The sequence below is a fragment of the Coturnix japonica genome, chromosome 2 (genome assembly GCF_054131305.1).
Source record: "Coturnix japonica strain WE chromosome 2, WE-NBRP24, whole genome shotgun sequence".
Classification (NCBI taxonomy): Eukaryota; Metazoa; Chordata; class Aves; order Galliformes; family Phasianidae; genus Coturnix; species Coturnix japonica.
In genome coordinates this window covers 61,924,226-61,948,037 of record NC_140664.1, presented here as the reverse complement: position 1 = coordinate 61,948,037, position 23,812 = coordinate 61,924,226, and the positions used below count along the sequence as shown (strand labels likewise).

The 23,812-nt window shown below is 36.1% G+C and overlaps 1 protein-coding gene across 5 annotated transcripts in view; it reads left to right on the top strand.

Moving 5' to 3' along the window:
• POU6F2 (POU class 6 homeobox 2) overlaps window positions 1-23,812 on the top strand; it is a 298,117-nt gene that overhangs the window by 129,679 nt on the left and 144,626 nt on the right. The gene's annotated exons all lie outside the window — the stretch shown is intronic.

Here is a 23,812-nt window from a genome sequence, read left to right as displayed (position 1 = left end):
TGAGCTCTTACATTCTGTAGGTCAGTACTGTAAAGTACTTGAATGATTCATTAGGTTTTTCTGTCATCAGTGATCAATGTTCTCAGAGTTCACTTTAGAATTTCAAATGGCAGCATGAAAATAAGTATTCTGTTTAACTATTGCTGATTAGAGTAGCTGAGTGAATAGAGACAACTCAAAACAAAGTATTGCATTAAAATCACTTTTTCAAATGCTCCTATTATAAAATTAGAGCTTCCTCATTTACCAGCCACTACTGCCCAGGATGCACATTCTCATTCTTACTGTGGAAGGTCTGCTTTATCAGTAAGGTTCGGCCTTACTAATTTCTCACTGTCTGAGCTGTGCTATGTTTGTGGAAGTTCTGTCTTAAGATATCTACAGTAGTCTCCTTATTGTCTAAAATCAGACTGCAAAGAAGTTTTATGAGTGTATGGGATACTGTTGATCACAGCCAGAACCTCTGATTGACCACCTGAGGCAAGCAATGAGTCAGCTGTGGGAGCACAGGTGAAGATAATTCAGCTGTGGGAGCACAGGTGAAGATAATTCAGCTGTGCTCCTGGAAGGGGTGGAGCTTGGTTGTTCAACTGTACAATGAGACACCAGGTATCTCTTCTACCTTGGTGTTCCATGCTGTTAGAAACAGTACACAGTTCAAACGTGCATGATATAAAATGCATATTTATTACTTATTATTTTGGTTGCTTCTCAGGCAGAGGTTGGCTGTCAAGGGAAGAAGGTGATAAGTGACAGTCCACGTCAAAGTAATAGAGGTGTGGGCAAGCAATATCAAAATAAAACTTTAGCTTTTTCAAAAAGTTTGTTTCTTTCTTGGTTTGATTATTTATTGCTGAAATAAGCAGTAGAAAGTTTTCCTCAGACAAAATATTAATTTTATTAAGTGAAGTGCAGCTCTGCACTGCACCCTAAGTACTTTTCAGGTGATTGTACTGTGTGTTGTTGTTGATTATGTGATGAACAGCTTGAAGCACCAAATCCTACAGGTTGTGAAACAGAGCAAAGGAAGACATAGCTCATGTGCTGAACAAACTCTCTTACAAACTACATGCATAGTACTCTCACCTGTTGGAACAGCTGCTTGCCTTTACCTTGTGCATGTTTTAAAGTTTAATGTCAACAGACCTCTCTTATCATAGTTGTAAATGGTTTTCACTTTAATGTTTAAAATAATGTCTCTCTCATACCATTAAGCTGCACCGAAGAACCTGTCATTCATAAATCATAGATGAAAAGGACACACTAATGCACAAATTTTGCTTGTTTAAAATTTGAGAGTGCATGTAAAGTAGGGAACTGGAGATTAAAAAAATAATGCAGGAACAGAAGCGGGTAAAAACAGATATAACAAAGTGAAAGAGAACTGGCTTTTCAGCGTAGGTGGATGATGAAATCTTAATGAAGAAACAGGCATTATAAAAGTGTACCCTTCTATACTGGAGTGCTCCAGGTTATGGCTGCTGTGTATGTAGTATTATAAATAAACATATGCTCGTGCGGTTCTTACATCATTTATTCGCCCTCTGTTGCAAAGCTGGTAGGGATTAAGTCTGGCAACCCTTGCTCTTTCGTTTATCCGGGGGTGTGTAATTGCTAGCTAAAAGGTGCAACTCTGCTGCCAAATAAATGTTGTGGTGAATGGCTTTAACAGATGAAAAGTTTTCCTCTAATCTTTACCAGCAGGTAGAAGTGAGGGTTTAAACAGGGACTTACTAGGTCATCAGGTAGAGGTGGAGGCAATCATATCTTGCATGAAGCACCCAAAAGTAACAACAGCCATGAATTAAGTTACTGGCTTTGCTGTCTGTATGCTTCTCCATTCTCTCCTCCCATTCCTGTAAACACCTCACAACTTCCCAAGAGTAGGATGATAATGCTTTGTTTCTTGACAACAGAAATAGCTGTGTGATATCATCAGATCAGTGACTGATTTCTGGTCCATGTTTTTTATGATTATTTGCAAGATAATCATAGAATCTGTTTTTTTGTGTGTGGTTTTTTTTGGGGGGGGTTTTGTTTTGTTTTTATAGACAGGTTTTTTGGTAGTTATAGTAGCATTTGCTCCAAGCAGCTTTGGTAATTCATGCCCTGTGGGCAAAATCAAACCGTATTCTTCAACTTTCTTCTCTTTTAAACCTATCTGTGTGGCATTGTCAAAATAGATGACTGGGGGGCATGTTTGCATGCTGTTTTCCAGCCTGTCTTATTGCTCCCATTCTTGTAACATCTGCTGCCCCTGAATGTTCAGTGTGATGAAACGTAGATGTCAAAAGCTTCTTTGGGCTGGTTCTTCTATAGTTTTGTTTTCTCATCAGTAAAATCTTCATCTCAAACTAGCCTAAGCCAGGTAAATAAGAAGACATCCTACAGGATAATGTAGAAATTCAGAAAATCTTTGATGTAACAGAATGCTGTAATGCAGATAATTCCACTAATTTTTGTGTGAACTGTGTGCATAGCTGATTTTCTTCTCACAAAGCTCTTACTCAGGATCATTTCATTTCAAGGTGAATGGCTGAAAAATGAAAACCATTGCTTGTGAAGAGAAGAAAAATGCATTCAATGATAGAATTCATTGAGGAGATACATTAAGTATTTGGAAAGAGAAAATAGGAGCTCCTTTAAAAATTCAAGACATTGGTAGAACAGCGTGATTAATGATATAGAAATTACACAATATGACTTATTCAGTGAAGTTCCTTAACCTTCGGTTATCAATTTGCTATAAGTAATTCTTTTCTGTTTTTCCTTACTGTATTTGTGTTGAGTTGTTCAGTTGCTGTATGGGCCTGATCCACCACTAAGTAAATAGGATTTTTTTTTTGGCGTCAGAGACTAGACAATTATTTTATAAGCCTGCTTCAAAACTTTAAGCATGCTTGATTATTCTGTCACTAAACTGTCTTTTGTCATACACATTGCTGCACTATTCACACTCCCTAAGCAAGTTAGTTAAATGTGTGTAAATATAAGGAATATGAATGTGTGAATTTTCACTTTGGACATGTACACAAAAATACTCTTTTACCAGCTCCTATTAAGCAGATTTCACAAGTACAAAGAATAAGTGAAGAATACAGTTTACTGAGATGTGAGGAGATTGGTGGCAAATACAGATGTATGCTTTAGAGTAAACAGAGGTCTCTGAACATAACACAAATTCACCTATGGAACATTGGCTTGCCACCAACAGTCATTTGGAGAAAACAATAAAATCAACAACCATAACATTTTATTGGAATCCACAAAAACTACAGAAGGTAAGAGATCAAACACCATTCAAGGAAGTTATGGTCCCTATTCCCAGCCACACTTACAAACCTGTTTAGGTCTCACAATTTTTAGAACTATAGCTGGAGCCCACTGGTGCTTTTTTAACCAGCAAAAATAAGGAGGTGTCACCATAGCAATGGTGTGGGAAGGGAGATAGGTACCCTGCCCATTATTTTAGCCCATTGTTTCTTGTCCTGTCTTTATCGGCTAATGCAGAAAACACTTCTAGCTTCCTTCTCATCATCCAAGCAGGTATTTACCACTGTGCACCTTTCTGTCTTTGAGAAAAAAAAACATCTGAGCTGAATAGTTTGAGCTTCTGCAGCTCCTTTGCCAGGTCAGATTCCTCTGAGTTTGTTTTTCAGTTTTGGTTATCCTTCTCAATGATTTTGCTAGGGGAAGATTCTTAGAGTATTCAGTAATGTCTGGAAGCTGCTTTTTGTAGAAAGGTACCTCAAGTCCATCTGCTTTTTCTAGATTGAAGTATTTCTGTGTATCTGAATAGAAAGTTATTCTGGGGGAAAAGAGTCTGGTTTGTCATGTTTTCTAAAGATTTTTTTATCCCTTTTGATTCTGTGTTGAAAAGTTGATGTCTTCAGCCTGTCTTCTCATTTCATTCAGTTTTCCATGACAGCTAAGGAATTTTTAGCTAAAATGTTAATATTATTTTAGCTATCCTTTCAATATGGTAGGCATGTTGGAAATGAGAAGAAACTAGCTCTGTGTCATCTGCCAGCTCAATGCTAGCTATCTGTGTTATCTGGGCCAGAATTTGAGTCTCTCCATAATGGCTGGCCTAAGTATATTGCACACAGTATAACAGTGGAACAATATTGTTTTAGACTTCAGTGTTTGTATGGTACTTGAACCTCAAAATAAATAAAACAAAATAAATCAGTAAGTTTCATGACGTGGAAACTTTGCATGTTTTATTTTCAATACACATTTTACGGTTCTTAAAGTGGGTATCAATAATTTATTTCCAAGTCAGAGTTTCTCAGTCTTGAGTTCTGAAAGAAATGAGAAGAAACTATCTCCCCAAATCATTAGAGAAAGGCTTTGGTGCTGAAAGAAAGCACTGAGTGGATGAAAACGTAAAATAATTAAATTACATTATTTAAACAGCAGCCGATCACATTTTGGCTACTATACAGTGGAAGGAGAAATATATTAAATGTCTTGACAGCTAGGTAACAGCTTTTCATGTTAGTTAAAGACATAATGGTAACAAAAACATATTGTTTGCATTTATTGGATCTTGTTTCTTCTGAACATAGATTTGAATTGTTAATTGAGCAACAGAAAACATGTTCTTTCTCCTCTTGACTGTGTATACAGACCTTAAAAATTGGAAGTCAGAGAGATGAAAATCAAAAAAGAGACAAAAATAAATAAATAAACTACAAGACTCAATTGCTTACTGATCTAGAGTCCAAATTCTGGTTTCTGGAACATTTTCCCCTTTTAACTAAAGTGATGCAGTCCCTATTCATTTGTATTCCCCTTCAAGTAACATGAAATAGCTTTCAGAGTCTACAGAAAAGCAGTGTTTCACTTATGTATTTTAATGAGCACCAATGTCAGTAATAATCAAAATGATGTTTCACTTAGAGGAATAGTTTATTCCCAGGTACTTCAGCAGTGTACGAACATAACCAGAACACGAATGACAAGAACCAAGAAAAGGAGCTGCACTCACTAGCAATTTCATTAAGGCCTCAAACCAAACATACATCCACTAATACCGCATAAAGGCTGCACATAGTACAGTGACTGTGGGCTCTCTCACGCAGAGAAGGGATTAATGACCCTTTAAGACAAACCTCTCTACCTCAGTGCATGGAAAGAAGTAAAAGAAATTCTTAAACATAATGTGGAATACACAAAATTCCTATGAACTAGCAGCAGGCTTCCCCCAGTCTAACACCTGCTTTCCATCCTGACTGTGCTGTACGGGAACTGAAGTAACAGGCAGACTTCCCTAAAGATGGTCTAATGCAGTAGGTTTTGTGTCTCCAGATACTTGCCAGGAAACACACAATTTAGGGGACTTAACATGCTTTTGGGAGAAAAGATGTGAGAAGCTTTGTGGGCTGGTTTTCCATTTGTGGTGTTTTTCCCCATTGTGCAAGGCTTCACCCATGGGAGTGATGTGGTCCCATGTTAATTGTTTATCTTGTTCAGTGGCAAATTGCTGCCTCCACAGAGGGAATGTGAAAGGTTTGGGGAATTATTAGCTACTAGTTGTTTATTGATCACTCTCAGTGTGTTAACTATTTGTTGTTTTAATTTTTTTATTTTTTTTTTTCCCCATAATTTAAAGGCCTATTAAAGTTTGTATGCTCCATTGTTGATTTCCACCCAAAATAGACACTGGCATGCTTGTTTTTCGCTACTAATAGATATGGAGCAACATCAGTAAGGAGTAATGAAGCGATATAGATCAAATAAATTCTGAAATCAAACTGTTTGCACTTACTTATTTGCAGGCCAAGTTTCGGCAGGGTCTATGTTTCTAACTTGTATGACAAGAAGCAGATGGGAAAGACAGAAGTCATCTGATCCTCTCCTAATTTTCCACCCAAAACCTATTAGTTAACTGCCCTCTAAGTAGGCGTGGTTGCTAGGCTAAGAATTGTGGAATGGCTAGTATCGAAGACCTGGGTATTTATGGAACATGCCACTTTATTCAGCATGAGTTATCCTCCTAGCTCTAACTCAGACTGATACCGCTTCTGGCAGGAATATTCCGTGTGCAGGGTTGTAAATGAAATTTCTGTCAACCAGAACATGGATGCATTTTAATGCTGTTTTTAAAGTATAACTTTGCACCTGTTTGCCTTTAATCTTCTTCTTGAATTTAGACCGTGACAATTTAAATTAATGTAGAGAAAACTCATTCCAATAATGTTAAGCACTTAACTTACTGTAATCTTACAAAAGCCAAGATATTGGGAATGCAAGTAAAGGTTCTAGCTGGTGTTTGTCAATCTGTTCCTCACCTGTGCATTGTAGCAAACATGCCGCATGCACTGGTGGATCACATGCAGAAAGATAGGTACTTCTGTATGGTATGTGCATTTGTGGCTTGTATGCTGATCCAAGACTCCTAACTGCAATACAGTGAGCTGTAGAAGGATTACCAGGATGGATTTGCAGCCTTCTCTCTTAATTTCCTTGCCTTGGTGGATTTAAGTCAGACATCTATAGTCCTTGTGGTTTAATTTCCTTTGTTTTTCTGTTGTGTTTGTATTAATAAAATCCCTATAATTCATGTTTTTAAAACTCCCTGCACACAAACTTGTGTTCATGACAGACCAGTGAGATTCTAATCAAGCACATATATATTTAGGGACTCATAAAAACAACAGAGTCTTTATTGACCCACTGGGTTTATGGCCACTTTTAATAGTGTGAATTTTGAATCCATGAAACATACAAGTTAATGGCTTGGGAGTCAATTCCTTTAATGAAACATTTTTGAAGTCTGCAGAACCACAGGCCTCTTTTTTTTTTCTTTTGTTTCTTTCTTTTTATTCTTTTTTTTTTTTTAATACTTCCTCTTGTAATTTTTGCATCTTTTTCTCATCGTAAGTTCTGTAGGTGACTTGTGGCTTTCTTAAAGATCAGTCTTAAAGATTATGAATTACGAAATGTTTTACAACATCCTTTTCTTTTTCAAAAATTAAACAAATAAATAAATTCTGCCTGCTGTTGAGATTTGTTTAGAAATGGAAACGGGATCTGTTTGTTGACATCACAGAATCATTTTGCTTGGAAAAGATCTTTGAGATCACCACCTTCAACCACCAGGCTGACCTGCCAAGTCCCATCAACAAGCATGTCCCTTAATACCACACCATAAAACCCATTAGTATTCTCAGGGTTGAGGATGTCACCACATCCCTGAGTAACCCATTCCAATGCTGGACCACCCTCTCTAAGAAGAAATTCTTAGTAAGCAATCTAAACCGTCGCTGGCACATCTCAAGGCCTTCTCTTGCCCTGTTACTTGTCACCTGAGAAAAGTTGTGGGAAATCAGTAATGAAGAACGTAAAACTTGTATTTTCTTGTCCCCAGGTATCTATGCAATTTTATGTCCTTTGGGTAGAATTCTTTATCCATGGAGGTTCTCATGTCTCAGTTGCATTTTGCCACTGACTCCTAAAGCTTCTGTCCATTCCTGAAACATTTTGTCTTTACAAGCCCATTGCTCTGGCAAATGCAGTAGAGAGCAGAGTAAGGAAGCTTGTGTTCTGCTCCACCCCAGATATCCTGTGTGAGGGCAAATAATTCGCACCTTTTTCAAATTCTTAACACCTGTAAGTGAATGCGCTGGTAGTCATCCCTATGCTTTCCTACAAAAGAGGCTTTAAATCACTGCTCTTCAGACATATTTAGATCTTGGTTAATTGTACTTTTAATTTTCTTCTGGTTCATAGGCCTAAAACAGGCTATTGGCGGTGGCCAGGTACTATGGCCTACTAGTGATTTCAGTGTCTGGAATTTTCCACATTTGGGGTCTATATTAACCTTTTCCAGCCAGTAGATGGATTGGAATTTTTTGCTGAGATTAGTCAGATCCAACACAGTATAGATTCCAAGACTCTTGCCTGTCTTGGGTTTATTTACTTACTCATGTTAGGAACAATATTGCTTTTAAATTTAATAAGCTATATATTTAGCGTATTTTGTATACTCTTCTTTCACATTGTTTTTATGTTTAGTTATTGTAAATTATGCAACGTTGAAAAGAAATTTACAGCATAAAAGCAAGCTTCTCATCTCACCTCCATGAATTAATTAATGTTCAAGTGAACACTGAAGCTTTGGATTTAAAGAATCTAATTCTTTGATAGCTTTCCCTTTTATTTTCTCAGATACTATTTCTCTAGTCCCTTTCCCTGTTCAGTGCTGATTGCTTTTGTCTGACCTAAATATTCCACTTTGGGCTTTAAAGTTATTCAGAAGTCAGAAATTATTTCATGTATCTTTAACTGTGCAACTGATTTCCCATTACATCAACTGTAACAAATGAAGAAGAGATAAATATCTGGTGTTGATAAACCTGTTGTAAACTGGGTTCCTGTATTCTAGTAGATGCAGCTCTTAACAGAACATGCATCCTATCCAAAAAGCAAGAAAATGGCTGTAGTGCATTTTCAGGAAATTCACTTACTGGCAACCTGAAAGTTGATTCTTTTATTTATTTTTAAAATAGTAATATCTCTCAAGAACAAATTCTATGCATGTTCTCTGAGAACGATAGGTCTAGCAATTTAAGTGAAGCAATCACTTTCAGAGAATCTCTTTGAGATTTTGGCCTTTCTTTTCCCAGATGAATGTTTGTGAACTGTAAAGGAAGACAGTGCTTCTCTCCTAGCACTGCAGCACATTTAGAAATATTCAGGTTTTTTTCATTATACTACAAACAAAATCTGTTTCTTTAAATCCTTTTTTTTTTTTTTTTTTTTTTTTTTTTACCCTACTTTAGCAGGAACAGTAGTTCAAAGTTGTATCTTATGAAATTGCATTTATCTAGTATGAGAACCTTGGCCAGTTGCAACTAAAATTAAAAACATATACTATTTGTTCCGTTTGTAAGACAAACATCGTTGGTTGTAAGTGTAGACTTATCAAGTGGATCTTTATGCATTTTCGTTCCCATGAGTGCCATTATTTACAATTTCTTGGTGATATTTATATATATTCAATGTTTGACATCAGATAATTTGAGTTTGCTGTGTTTGTGAGATAACTCACAAGGGAGAAAGTTGTATTAAATAAATAATAGAGATAAATTTTATACTTCTGTATATTTCAAAGCTAATGCAGCTAACTTGCAGTGGAATGGTAACATGAAGACACTGTGCTATAATTTGATTGATTTGTTTTGACAGCAGCCAAATAATTGAGAGTGAAAGGTGTCAGCACAGATGAAATATTGTATAAGCCACATTCAGAAGGCAACCCCAGCAGCAATAGAAACTGGAGTTTTATTTCCTTTGATATCACACTGTTACTCACTTCCAGTTTATTATAAAACCATGAAAGGTACACAACTTTTCATATGATGGAGGCTTTTATTGAGAGGATAGAAACAGAAGTTTGTCAGGTACTTGAACAATAGATACTGACAATAGGATTTATGTTAGATACAATATACAAGGGTTAATTATCTTAATCTTTCCCCCTGGATTTCTCTCTTTTTTTAATCCCCTGTTACAGGCCATTGCTTATCTGGCATCTTACCTCTAGCTTGGAGGGTAAGTGACTCCCTCCAGAGCAACCATCAGTGTCAGTCTATGGATTGCCTGGTAGGGGACTGATGCAAAAGCAGTGCTGCTATTACCCTCCCCAGCAGTGAAACTTGTTTTTAGTTCACCTCTTCTGCACAGCCAACTATACCCATTTTGGCTAACTGGTACAGAGTGAGACTTGTCCGTTTGCCTTATAGTATCCAACTGCACTTGAAGGAACAAAAAAAATTATAGCTTCTTTTAAGCCTAGGAGAGCATAACTGTGCAAGCAACCTAGTGCAGAGAGTAGCCAAATAGTCCAGCTGAAATAATGCCTAAAAGCAAAATGATTTGAAAATCAGTATTGGTCTTCCTTAAAAGCATACTGAACAAGAGTAGAGTGTACCTGTAAAAACAAAGCTTCCTTTGTCTTGAAGTCTCATTTACTTCAGTGGGAGCAAGGTAGGATTTGAACTGAAATGAATATATATATCCTGCCATTCATTTCAGAATTGCTTCATTAAAAAGACATTGGTCAATGTAAATGACAAGGGCTCTCAGTAATGAGCTCCTGCTCATGCAAAACAAAACAAACTATGACAACCATCATGATAACAAGATCAGGAACCCTTGTGGCTTTGTAATGTAACATCTAATCTATATCTATACGTATACCTATACAAATAAAATTAACTTACTTGGAGAAAAGTAAATAACAGAATGGTATGAGATTTCCAATACAGTGCAATTTATACACTGTCACATTTCACTTACATTCTCTTCGTCTCCTGATCTGATCATTTCAAAAATGACACAGTGGCGATTAGACACTGAGGTTAAAAAAGCTGAACTTTCTGGTATTAATAAGGAAAAACTTTTTTATCGAAGTGGTAGAGGAATGCAGGAATAAACCATTGTTCATAAAATAAATCTTATTGTATTGTAGACTGCACCTACTAAAGAGTCTGGCTTAAAGCAGTAGTTCATAGTTGAAGTGAATCCTCATTTTTCACCATCTGTCCCTTGTCACTTTGATGTGTGTGGACTAGATTACTTTTGGAGAAAGCTAAATTAGGAGCTCTGCTCCAATGGCACTGCAGAACCTGGTGGAGAATCCCACAGTACTGCATGCAGCCCAGGACAGTTGGTAATGTGACCCATGCCATGCCCTGTTCCAATCATGGCAGCAGCTCTTCCCAGTGAATTTCTCAAACCAGCCTCAGGCAAACACCCATCACTCAGCAACAACCAAAACACTGGCCCAAGATCATTTGTCTTCTCTCAGTGCAGCCCGGACAAGACAAAAGGTTAGACACCTGTGACACAGTTGGGCCTTTGGACATCTTAATGAATCATATATTCAGTGCAAGAAAGCAGTGTAAATGCAGTCCAAATTAAGAACCCTCAGCTGCAAGTAGAGGAGAATAAAGGGATACAGGATCAACCGTCTCCATCCAGTGATCCACTTGTGCTGCACCTAATCACTTGCTAACATTGACATAGCCCTAAAACCTGTGTTAGTGGCACAGAAAGAAGTAACTCATGACTGGAACGTGCAATAAAAGCAAAATCTATATTGCTGGTGATTCAGAGCACTGTTGATCAGGTAGAGATGCTAGTGCAACATCTGCCCAAGTTGTAGAGGGCTGTGTAGCTTTTTTTTATAAATAACTCTACCATCGGCACTTGCAGAGTTAAATTTAACTTGTTGGCTTTGATTTTAGCCACCAGCAGCTGTAATGTTCTGTTTAGTAATTGTAGGAAAATGCTGAAAATTGAATACCTAAACGTATGTGTATATAAAACTACCCATAAGCACTGAAATAACCCTTTAGACATATAAATCTGAAATTCTGTAGTTATTAGGGTGTGATTTAGGGTGGAATTGCAGGCTTCCTGAACAATATGTTTTGTTTGTGAATGTTAGTTTCCTCATCATGAAGTAATCAGGATCCGTGAAAACTTGGGTGGTTGAAAAGCTTCTCAGTAGAGTACATGGTTTTCTTGAGAAGTCTTTCATTTTCTTTCTAATACACCTTCAGAATTTTCTTTTTCACATCCCAGCTTGTTCCTATGAGCAGACACGCTTACTTTTACCGGCCTTGTGGAGCTTCAGGAACCTCCTCCAAGCTCTGGAAGAGAAATTCTTGAAAACTAAAGGGATATAAAGGAGCAGAGGATCTAGTTAATTGTAAGATGCTCAAGTATCTAACGTGTTTTCTGGCCACAGTAATTGAGATCCCTCTTCAACTGCACACTCCTTGATCTTAAGAAGCATTTACCAGTCCATTGCTGACTGAAAGAAAGACATTAAAAGAAAAATTAAAAGACAAGTGAGGCAAAATTCAAAAAGCACAGCCTTCTGGCTGGCCAGGCAAATGTAAACCACCCAACTGAGCCAATTCATAGCTATATCCCAAATTAAATATTTTTGTGGGCCTTTCTCTGTCTAGATAACCCAATAAATTGCACTTTTATTTAGCTAAAGAAGTTAACTTTTGAAGTCTAGTTAGAGTACTGGATATATTTTTTTAATTGTAATGTCTGCTCCGTAAAGATTCCACTTACTATTAATAGGTGGGTTTTTGGAGAATTCACTGTTGTGAATAGCATCCATCCTAGATAATGTGTTTTTCTCCACACCTCCTCATATTTAAAGTAACCCCACACTGTTGTTGCAAGTGGTCAGTTCTGAGTGGTTGTGATATGACCACACAAAGCCAGTTCCAGAGGCCCTCAACATTCAATATTAGTGAGGCAGGTTCACATGAAGTGTGCTGCTTTAGTCTCCATTCACATTTGGGAGTTTGAGTTTTAAAAACCCCAGAGTGAAGACCCTTAGGGTTTGGCTGACCATAACCTGCAAATAGTTTGGCAATACTGTATTTGCAAGGACTGCTCAAGAGCAGAATCTCCCTTCCCCCATTTCAGTGGTCAGCACTGACACATTGCATTATAAGAAAGAGTCCCATATAACGCAAAGCTACTTTCAGTTGTCATGAGCACTCAGCCTTATTTAAACTGACACCTTCTCCATCACCCCCAAGCAAGAATCCCAGTGTCAGAGTGCTTCAAGAAGTTGGGATTCAAAGCTATACTGTCTTGTATAACAGCTGTGACAGAGTGATGCAAAACAACATGGAAGAATACTTTAGAGATGGAAAGATGATCCCATAGGTGGAGGTAGGTATGGATGGTGGATATTAGATATGGATGTTCCAGTAAATGAAAAGAGAGACAGCAAATTAAAAAGTAGGCCTCAGTATGAGTTCAGACAAAGAAAGAAAGCTGGAGGAACTGCTCTCTTCTCCTGGGCTTCATCAGATCATTAATCTTCTGTGACCTTGGCGTCATGCCATTAGAAAAGATTAAAATTCCTGCATGTTCCAAGACAGAGCCCTTCCTTCTCCTGCAACACCAGCTTGCTCTGTTGCTCCTTCAAGGTTTGATGCCAAGACTCTCTAGTGACAAGAACATGTGAAAACAATTTGAAATTAAACATCACAGAAATTCCTGATGTGAAGAAATCAAGTCTACCTATAAAGCACATAATATGACCACATGATGAGTCCTTCCTCTTACTGACTTAGCAAATTCTTATGCATTTGTCATCTTAGGCATTTAAGTGATCTCTTTTAACATTTGAAAGAGTCACTTCAATCATTCAGTGTTTAGTAATGTGGAGGTTGAGGCAAGGAGAAGTGTGATGACTGTCTAATGTTTTTCAAGAGGACAGTAGCAGTGACAGCCTTAGAAACCATTCCCAAGCCCAGATTTGCCAAACTTATGCCTACAAATTTGTATAGGGAGAGTGCCATGTTCAAATTAACAGAATAAAATTACATTGTGGATCATATTATTAACACAATATTTTCTAGGAATTCATATAAATCTTGCTTGTTTCACAGGCATATCTCATTGGCTTATAGGTTGGCTGCTTTCATGAGTAAAGTTAGCAGTACTCATACGTTTTAGTCCACTCCTCAAGATATACAAACACTTAAGAATATGTGGAAAAGTATGATTCAAATAAGTACAACGACTGGGCTGTGAATGATTTTCCTTTTTTTCTTCCTTTTCTGTCTTCTTTCCTCTACAAAGTAGCAGTTTGTGATTAAGAAATTATACCTACTTTCTGTAAATTTAAAACAGTTTATATTCTTGCCTGATTTTTTTTGTTTGGAAATGAATATCATTGTCATGACAGACATTTAGCTCTACATGCAGTTACATTTAAAAAATGCATCTGCTTTTTAAAGATGGGGTAAGAGAGGGTAGGGAGAAGTACCACTACTTGGGTCTCATGCTAGACATTAATGTAAAATTAATTCCTTTAAAAAGATTTTTTAAAAACCACAACATTTTTCTAATGTGCATTAAGAATGTTGGAGTGCTCACTGAAGCATATGCTTTGAGCTTTCAGGAGCAATCTGTAGTCAGGCATTTTAAATGAAAATTGATTTGTGATTTACATGGTCAGTGGAAAGAAAATTAACTTATGGAAGGTTGTAATGAAATATTAGACAAGTTAAAAAGTAGATGGTGATCTAGTGGAACTAAAAGTCCCATCTGGAAGAATTCTGTGACATTTTTACATTTATCTGTGTTCTGCATGAGTTGTAATGTTAGTGGTAATTTTATGGGACTGAACTGAAATGAAAAGGGTGTTATCACAGATTGCCTACAATATAGGATTGTGTTCAGTGGAGAGTCCTGTATCCTTTTCTCCATTTTCCTATAATATGACTCACTGCACTTTTTTCAGCTACTGTTGTTGAATTCATTCAGCCTTTTACTTGGGGTTATTAAAGAAGAACATCAAATGCTCACAAATACAATCTAACAGCACATTTAAAAGCAACACTGCTTCCACTTACTCCTGCATAGCTGAGATGCTGTACAGGAGATTCTTTAAAATATATACTAAAGGATCAAATGTTACTTCCCTGAAACCATACATTAGCACAGGTTTATTTTCTCTTTTAATTTAACTCATCAGCATAGCAAAAGGAAAGAGATAAAGCTTCTCCAGAATATATAATGCAGTGTATGTTTCTATTTCTTTATTCCTTTTAAACACTGATTTCCAGCATATGACACTTGCTGTCAGATTCTTGGAGAATGAAGAAAGAGAAACATGTCAGAATAGCATGATGCCATACTCTCTTCACTCTTCTCCTGCTTTTGTAATAGTAAATCTTCCTGTTTCAGTAATCCAGGCTTCATTGGTGTTGGAAAGAGGAACTGATTTACTAAACTCTTACAGATAATCTTTCTCCTTCTGTAGCCTCCATATATGACAATTTCTAATTTATCCTAGTTTGTATAGCTCAATCTGGCAAAAGATGAATGGAGTCAGGAAGACCTATTAATGCATTTGGTGAAATTAACCCTGTTGTGGATTTAAGAGACCTCCAATTTTCTAAATATACAGAAAAACATTTTGATCAAAGATTTGTTTCTATCTGTTATTAAATAAATTATAAATTACCTCTCTATACTATTGAAGTCATGTTTGTTGGGGGTGTCTTGTCTTTCCTTTTGCAGGAGAGCTGTGTTAGATTCCTTAAGCAGGTGAAACTAGATTTATGCAATTTATTTTTCTCTTTTCCTTTAAAAAATACATCTGTCTGATTCAAATGCATTCTAAGCATTCTAGTTTATTTGAACTCCAGAGGATTCTCACTTCTTGTTCCTGTTGCATTGTTTTGTTTCTCCAGCTGGAGAATCTGGTTTAAAGTTATACGATGTGCATATTACTGTTAGCTGTTACAGTCTTAAATACCACATTGTGCAACCAATATCACAACATGCTAATACGTACATTTTTGAAGAAAGTAATCTGAAATGCATTATTTCTCCATCAAATTAATTTTGTGAGAATGTCTGAAAGAAAAGAAACAGCACAAATCTATCACAAAATGTACATATGTTTTTCAATAAAATGATGTGACTAATGATGAAAGGAGCGGTCTTTATAATCACAGGATACTATAAAGGTCAATATTAGGTATTGGCTTTCCGTCCTGTCCATCTGAAACAATATACCATGGTGAGTGTAATCAGTAAATGGTAGTAAATGAACCAATTAGAAACATTAGCATTGCAGAAAGACAAGATTTGAGAATAGATGTTAAGTGGATCCTGCAGTTGGTAATTTTCATCCTGGGAATAATTACACTAATTAATAGCTGGTAACCCTGGACCCCTTGTGCCTGTGACTTTGAATGAGTTAATGATTGCTGCTCTAGAGAGTGTATTGCTAGTAGATTTTCAGTAAGTGTCAGCAGAGTAAAAAGGCCCCAGGGAAAAGACTTGGGCTCTGATGATCTTTGGTGTCCCCACTTTTACAAACCAGAAGTACTTCCCTGAACGATCAGATAATGTCTCTACAGACCACAAAGTAATGAATTGCGGTTGGAGATTTTCAAACCAAGAGATCCATTTCCTCATAAAGTTCCTGATTTGTAAAGTTAATACTAAGTTCGTGTAACCTCAGCCTTATATCATTTGCAATCAGCAGGTTTTCCTTCTGAGTCTGTGTTTCAGATGAACCACAAAAGCCAATTTTTTCTTTTCTTGTTCCTCCTGACCATAGTTAAGTGGACTCTATTTCTGCTGGAGTTAATTTAAAATGCTACCAAATCCTTATTGACATCATTTAATTTTTGTGGGCTTTTAAAGACTGGGAAGTTTATTTTACATAGAAGAATTGATCTAATTCTGTTGCTATTCTGTTCTCTCTCTGTCTCTCTCTTTTTCCTCCCCCATAAACAAAAAAAGTACACAAGTTCTGTAATATACATAAATTCATGAAATAAATCTAACTATCTTGTAAGAGGTAACATCAGGGATAATATTTGATTTTTTACCATTAGAATAAATACTTGACTGATGGAAAAATAGAACAGAATTCCAGTAAAATCAACATGATGTCCATTAACCATAGAGGACAAAGTATGGAGAGTTTAGTCTTTCAGTCTGCAAATGAAAGGATTATTAATACACTTCATTACTTTTGATCACATGAAACAACTAAAAAGACAGAGAACTGCCCTTGCTAGAGTCTTCTTCCCCCATAAAAACAACAAAAAAACCCACCCTGAACTATAACAAGGTAATATTGTAATATCATAAATCCAGATCTAACTCTATTTATAAATCAGATCTAACTCTATTTGATATTCACAAGTTGATGATTCCTCACGCTGTCTTCAGGGAATTAAGAGAGATTATGAAGTTAAATCTCCTTGTAACTGCATTTGCTGTCTTTGTTGCTTTCCTGTGACTCTCCAGGTGGACAAGAGAGCTCCTTAGAGCCAATGTGAGTTGGCCTGATTTAAGCTGTAATGCTGTTAATTGACAAGGTTCCTACTCATCTTTTATTAGATAGACAAACAGAACTTCCTATCCAAAAAGCTATGGAAGTTTAAAAGAAAAGTGTGTAAACATCACTTTGAACCTAGAACTTGGAAAATATATATATTTTATATAGTGTCTGTACAGCACCTTGAAGCAAGAATAAACATGATTGTGTGGGCAGCTTTCTCATGTTCTACAGTCTGTAATAGGGAATATATTTCATGGACATTTTCTTTTTTTCAACTTTTAGTTCTCTCAGGCTTTTGGAGTTTTGGATTTTTGTTTTGTTTCAGTTTGTTTTCTTTGGTCATTGCTTTGTGTTGCACAGAAAGACAAGAGCACAGTGCCAAATTAAGACATCAATGCTGAAATTTTTAACAAAGAAAACGCAGAATGAATTTTAGCAACCATGTAGGTACCAAATGCTTTCTTTAGAGACTACAGTGTCATGTAGACTGGCAGGAAACTGTCCCTATGCATTTAAAATCAGATATAAAAGTTAAATACTTGAGAATGCCTATATTTAAGAGCAGTGTTTCCCCACATGACAGTTTATATAAAAATATGTTTTTCAACTGAAATATTATATTACTCAACTTAGAAAGAACAAACTTTTATAAAGCTATTGGAAAAGAAGAATGATAAGATGCAAAACACTTTGAGTAGCATATCTCTTTGTCAAATAAATACGTCATTTCAGTCTTTCTTTTCAGTCCAAAAGATTTTTTTTCCTTGAGAGCACATTCAAAAATTATAATCATTTTAAGCAGTTTGTGTGTGTTATGTGTGTATTATGCTATAGTGGTAGCAATGAAACTCTATTGCGTTTATCTTCACTCACATGGGAAGGGTGACAAATAAAAAGATAATATCAGCTATATATCAGAGATATTATCTTTTTATATAAATAAAATATAAATACAGATCTGATTGTCTTCTGTAATACAGGAAGAAAATTTACTACATCTGTATTTTGTTGTTTTTATACAGGTTGTTTAAAGTATGCTTATGTAAATTTAGTAAGTTAAACTAACTCCCAAAATGTCATAGAACAAAAACAATTCAGACCAACAGACTTTGTGGGAAAGAACAGGAACTGGGGGAAATATAGTGTTCATGGAAATTGCAACCTGTCCTACAAGGGTAGTATCAAACAAATGACACTCCAAAAATATGCCAGTTGTTCAAAAAGGAGAATGTTATAAACAGTAAGGATGAAATAGGGAAATTATACCTTGCAAATAAGAGGACTTGGCTTACTGAACTGCAGAGCAGTGACTGAGCACTGATGTCAGACAGTGGCACACACATAAATGCATATAGAAGATACTGGCACTCTGGAAATGGTACGAGAGCCCATGGGATCTCCTCTGTTCTGGGAGTTAGTCTGTGCCTGGAAGACAGTGATCACTGTTCAGCAACAAAGTTAACCAGACAGTGCACAGACCCTTGAAGTCTGACATCAACCAAGCAAATTAGGTTTTTATTCCAGACATGAAAGATTGTGAGACTTGTGACCTAATAGTACAAAGGACACAAATAGTAGGCTTGCAGCAAGCAATCTCATTTTGCCTCTGAGTTGCAAAAAAATGCATTTCAGTTAGAGTTCTTTGACTGTTTTTGCTGAAATCAGGAAGTCAGAGCAAAATGTCAGAGGACTACAGCTAGTGATGGTCTAGCCTCATGTTCTACAAAAAAAGCATAAACTTTCCTACATTCTGACCACTTAGACCTAAAAGAATGATTATAGTCTTCTATGTTTTTAGCCACTTACTTATACACTGCACCTCAAAAGTGAGTAAACCGTATAAGGAAGAAAAATTTAGTTCAAAATTTGTAACATGAGGGAAAAAAAAGGATGGTGGAAATAAAAAGGTGAAAATTAAGATTGGATTTAAGATGGATAGAGAAACAATAAATCTAAACAGACCGTGAAGCACAAAAATGTTAAGCACAATGCCAAATAACATTAACTATGTAAATCTGGGGTAAGCAAAAACATGAAAAGAAGTCCAGGCTCTACTGGAGAGAGCGGCATAATTTCCTATGCTTTCAGTTAGGTCAAGACTTCTCTGTTGGAGGGGGCAGCATAAAGCTGAAACACATTGGAGGAAAACAGAAGTACTTGAGAGAGACAGCCTGAGAGGGTGAGACAGGTTCTCTCTGAAGGCGTGGTACATCACAGCAGAGTTCTTGCTTTCCAGACAAAATGCTTAGCTGAATCACATCAGGACTGCCATTAGGAAAGGTCATGTAGGTTACAGGGGGAAGAGAGTAAGCCTGTCTATATCCAGATGAGGATCTACCTCTGGTTTGCTAAAATAAATATTCCATTTTGTGTTTCTCCAGTAGCTATCATCACTAACGTCTTTGGAAGAGGGTGGCAGTGATTCAGCTAATGGAAACCGTATGTCTGTTACAGTGTTGGCAGGAAACAGGACATTTATGAAATTAATAGTTGACTGTGATTGTAAACATATTTTACTTATGTTTTGCTTGGGATTTGGGAAAAATGTTGCTAGTTGGAAGTGAGACGAACAAAAATAAGGAGAAGTTTTTCTGGTTTAAAAAAAAAAAAAAAAGAAGAAGAAGAAGAAGAAAAATGAAATAGCAAGATGTTGTGGCCTGAAGTATTTTCTACTGGCTTTGAAATTGCTGTGCACAGTAAAACTGAATCAACCAAATCTCTCCAATAGTGTATTTTAGCCAGTAAGGATGTAAGAAAAGAGAAGGATTTGCTACTCAGTTTGTAAAATTGTTAAAGCTTTTAAGTACAACTGCTACCATAATATGTAGTCACAAGTGGTTCTTACACTAAATTTCTTGCAGTGTAACAAATTTCAAGACGTTTCAGAAGCTTCTCTCAGATCAAATTCCAGAATTTCACCAGCTTCTCCGATGCTCTTCTCTGTGAGGCAGTACAGCTGGTAGCTATAAAAACAGACTTTCTCCATTTATTTTTATTTGTGATTCCACTTAGCACCAGAATGCCAAGAAGTTTCTCTTTGGTATCTGGTGTACCTCTTTTCAGGAAAAAAGGGGCATTTATACTATGTCAGGATTCCATGATTATATGCCAGAAATTTCTATTATGAAACATTTCTGTAAACAAAATAAATTCCACTGGGGAATATACAGATAGCATTCCTTGTTTTCTTATTCTGTTTATTTTTATTATTATTTTAATTAGTGCTCTCCACAGAATGCTGAAAGTTATGATAAACATTTCCTGGAGCAGAATATCCACCTGTAACTCTGAAGAAAAAATACGCATTTAAAGATGTTGCTTTTTGTTTTCAATCTGAAGGAGATTTTAAACGCATTCTTACTAGATGCTTTATAGTTTTGCACAGAAGTATAGGATTTCTAAAGAAGGAAATTAATTCTAGCATCAAAATTGAGCTAAATTTGTGTGTATGTGTTTATTATTTTCTAAACTGCATGACTTTAAACAGTTAAAGCACCACGCTCAGCCAGTATGGAAATACAGCTGAATTTGAAATTTACTATATGCTGTTTCTGCTTTTCATTTTTTACCATTTCACACCTTGTCCGCATCTCGAGCAAGCTTGTAAGTTTCCAACGCATACATTTCTTGTGATGATATATTGTCCTGGTGGAAAATTTCATTTACTGGCTGTGCCCTTTGCTGAACCTGTTGCTAGTCAGAGAACATGATAAGCGTATAAGTAGCATGCTACTTCATTTATCATACATCGTTTTAGACACTCAAATATCTCATATACAATTCTGCATTCTGCACCAAGGGAAACTACTAAACTTGCAGGAAAAAAAGATCTACAAATAAATTGTCAGTTTATAATATATAAATGCATCATCCTAATAAAAATTAATCATAATTTATACTAAAACTGAAAGTGCCCTTCATTTTTATTTTTTTTTTTTTATGGCCTCAGTAACCACATGCTATCAAACACTAATAGGAAATATCTGGCTTTTGTGATTTGGTGTAGAGCAGAATTGAAAGATATAAAAATACTGTCTATTTTTAATAATTGAAGTACATTGCGAATAAATCACAGGGTTGAAAGATCTAGCAGTGGTAAGAACATTCTGCTCTGCTAGCATTTCTCTCTGGCTTAAACATTTGCCATTTCTTGAAAGAGAAAAATAAGATTCAAAAACCACCCAGAACACCAGCCAAAAAATCCTTAAACATTTTAAGAATTTAGAAATAAAGAAATCAATTCCATGAAATCAAATAAAACCTAATAAATCTGGTGTACAGACTGTGTGTAGCAGGGCCAATCAGCTCTCCCTAATTTAACATCTATAGATTTCAAAGCTTCTTCAGACCATCATTACAGTCTTTTACCACAGACTACTTTTTATGTCTAAAATAAAATAATCTACACCTTGTCAAGATGTTGCATTTGAAATTTAGAATGCAGTGATCTCATTTATGTTAAACAGTGCTTAAACTAATTACATTATTTCACTAAGATATTGAACTATGGAAAACTATATCTTACATTTACATAGCACCTTTCATCCTTCATCCTTTCAAAGCTTCACATAAAAGAGCCAGTTCAGCTGCCTCTCATATATATATGCAGGGAGCAGTAGAAGCTCATGGTGACACTGCATTGTAGCTTTGAACCAGAGCTGAAGAAGTATTTGTTAAGCAGTTTAATTACCGAAACTGTAATTTGACCAGGTTGTCAGAAACTATATAGATGTGTCTGAAGAAAATTGAGGAGAGGGAGCATCAAAAAGCACAGCTAGCACAGATGTCATGTGTCTTATCTTGGTAAACAAAAGGCACCTTGTGCACACAGGGTTGGTGTTGTTTTGTGGTGTTTTTTTTAAATTTTATTTTATTTTGGAAGCATTGATTTTAGAATAGATCCCAGGTAATGTGAAGAAGAGAATCTCTAATACAGGGTTCCTTCAGCTTAGAGACTTCCAGTGGAATCCCAATTAGAATGTTGATATATAGGTGATCTAAATACAAATAATGTTTTTGATTTGCAGTCATAATTTGTCTAATTCAAGAGGACAGAAAGATCTGACACCACGTTGCCTTCTCATGTAATTATCACATATTATAAACAATGGATGAGGAAAAGAAGGAGTAAAAATGGACCTGTACGAAATGATATAGATGATCCAAAACATCATATGAAAACATCTTTTCATAGGAGCAGAGGTCACAATTTCCATATAATCAATCAGCTGTAAATTTGAAACCTACAGCTATGATCGGTCCATTATAGAAAGAAGTTTTCAGGGTTTATTTTAAAATAGAATTTTATTTTTTTTTTCCATTCAAAACTCAGTGTTTAAGAGTTTGAAACTCAATTCAATTTTAGTACATACAGTTTTTCCTCTAGAATTTGAAATGTGGATACATTTGTAATTTCCAGGAAACTAGAGGGGTTGATACTCAGAAATTTCTGGTATAGAACCTGCTGACTTGTTGAGCTTCAAAACATTGATGAAATCAAGGGCCCCTTTTTCAGGTTTGAGTGGTTAATACTTATCTCTATAAGCAGGAAATAACATCTACTACATCAACTGGTGTTTATAGTTACATTTTGTTCCTACATACTGGATGAATGGGTCATTTGGCACTTCTCTAGCGCTGGAGGTGTACTCTGTCTTACACAAGAAATTCCCACAGGATCCAATAGTTTGGCAGTTATTATTTCCTTGTGAGCAAGTACCTCAGATCTTTACAAGGAGACAAAAACTTTCTGCATTTTGTTTTCAGAAGGTGCTATGATTCAAATATGAATAATAAAAACATGAATAATAAAATATCCAAGCAATGTGTTTTGTTTACCGGAACCAACTAGGTAAGGAAATATGTCTTGCCATTAGAATGGTTTTAAATACAAAATGCCACGTTTTTTTCCTCATAACACAGACTCAGCACAGTGAGGAATCAACCTAGAATGAAAATAATTTCTTCTTACATTGAACATGCCTCACCTTCCTTGTCTTACTAGCTTCTTTCATTGCTATTGAAGTGGTAAAGATGCTCATTCACTTCGCTTTTCAAAGAGCTGATAAAGCACAGTGTGTTTAATATTAGTACAGAAGACAGGAAAGAACACCTATGGAAGAAAGATTGTCAAGATACTTTAGTCAATGATGTTCTTGTTTGTTCTCTTGAAAGATATCCAGTGTTGGTCAGTAGAACAGTTGATTTTATTGTGCTGTGTTTGTAGATTTAAAGATAGCTTTTGAAGAAAGACCATACATAGTTACATTAAATAAAATAAATAAAATAAAATAATAATAATAATAATAATAATAATAATAATAATAAAGACAGTTGACTATGACTTTATTATGTAGGAATGTGGCTTACATTCCCTTGATTTGTTTAGTCTTGGCATCTTAAAATGCTGTACAGCCGTTAATTAAGTTTTCACAGAATATCTGTTAGGTAATGCTATAACTTTTCAATTGATTATAGAATTAATATGTCAAGAAATTAGGGAGTAATAGAACCAACTTCTGCCTCTAATAATTTTCCTATGCAGTGACCTTCTTCCTTTCTACACTAATGGGGATCCATGGGGCTCTATTTTGGGACCAGTTCTCTTCAGTGAATCAGGAGTGACTTGAAGGTGGACTAACTTTGTAGATGACACTAAATTGTGAGACCTTTTGAGACTTTTAAAAGTAAACACACATAGCAGAGAGACCTTGAGAAATTGGAGGCTGGACAGTCACTAGCTGCTTGAAGTTTAACAAATCAAGTGCCTGATTTTTCACCTGAGATTGGGTAGCCCTGGGTATATGTACAAATCAGAGATGCAGGAGGACACCCCCACAGAAAGTGATCTGGAGATTCTGCTTGATGCCAACTTGAATCTGAGCCCTGACCTGAGTGTGCCCTGACAGCCCAAAGGGCCAACCATACCCAGGGGTATGGTCTCACACT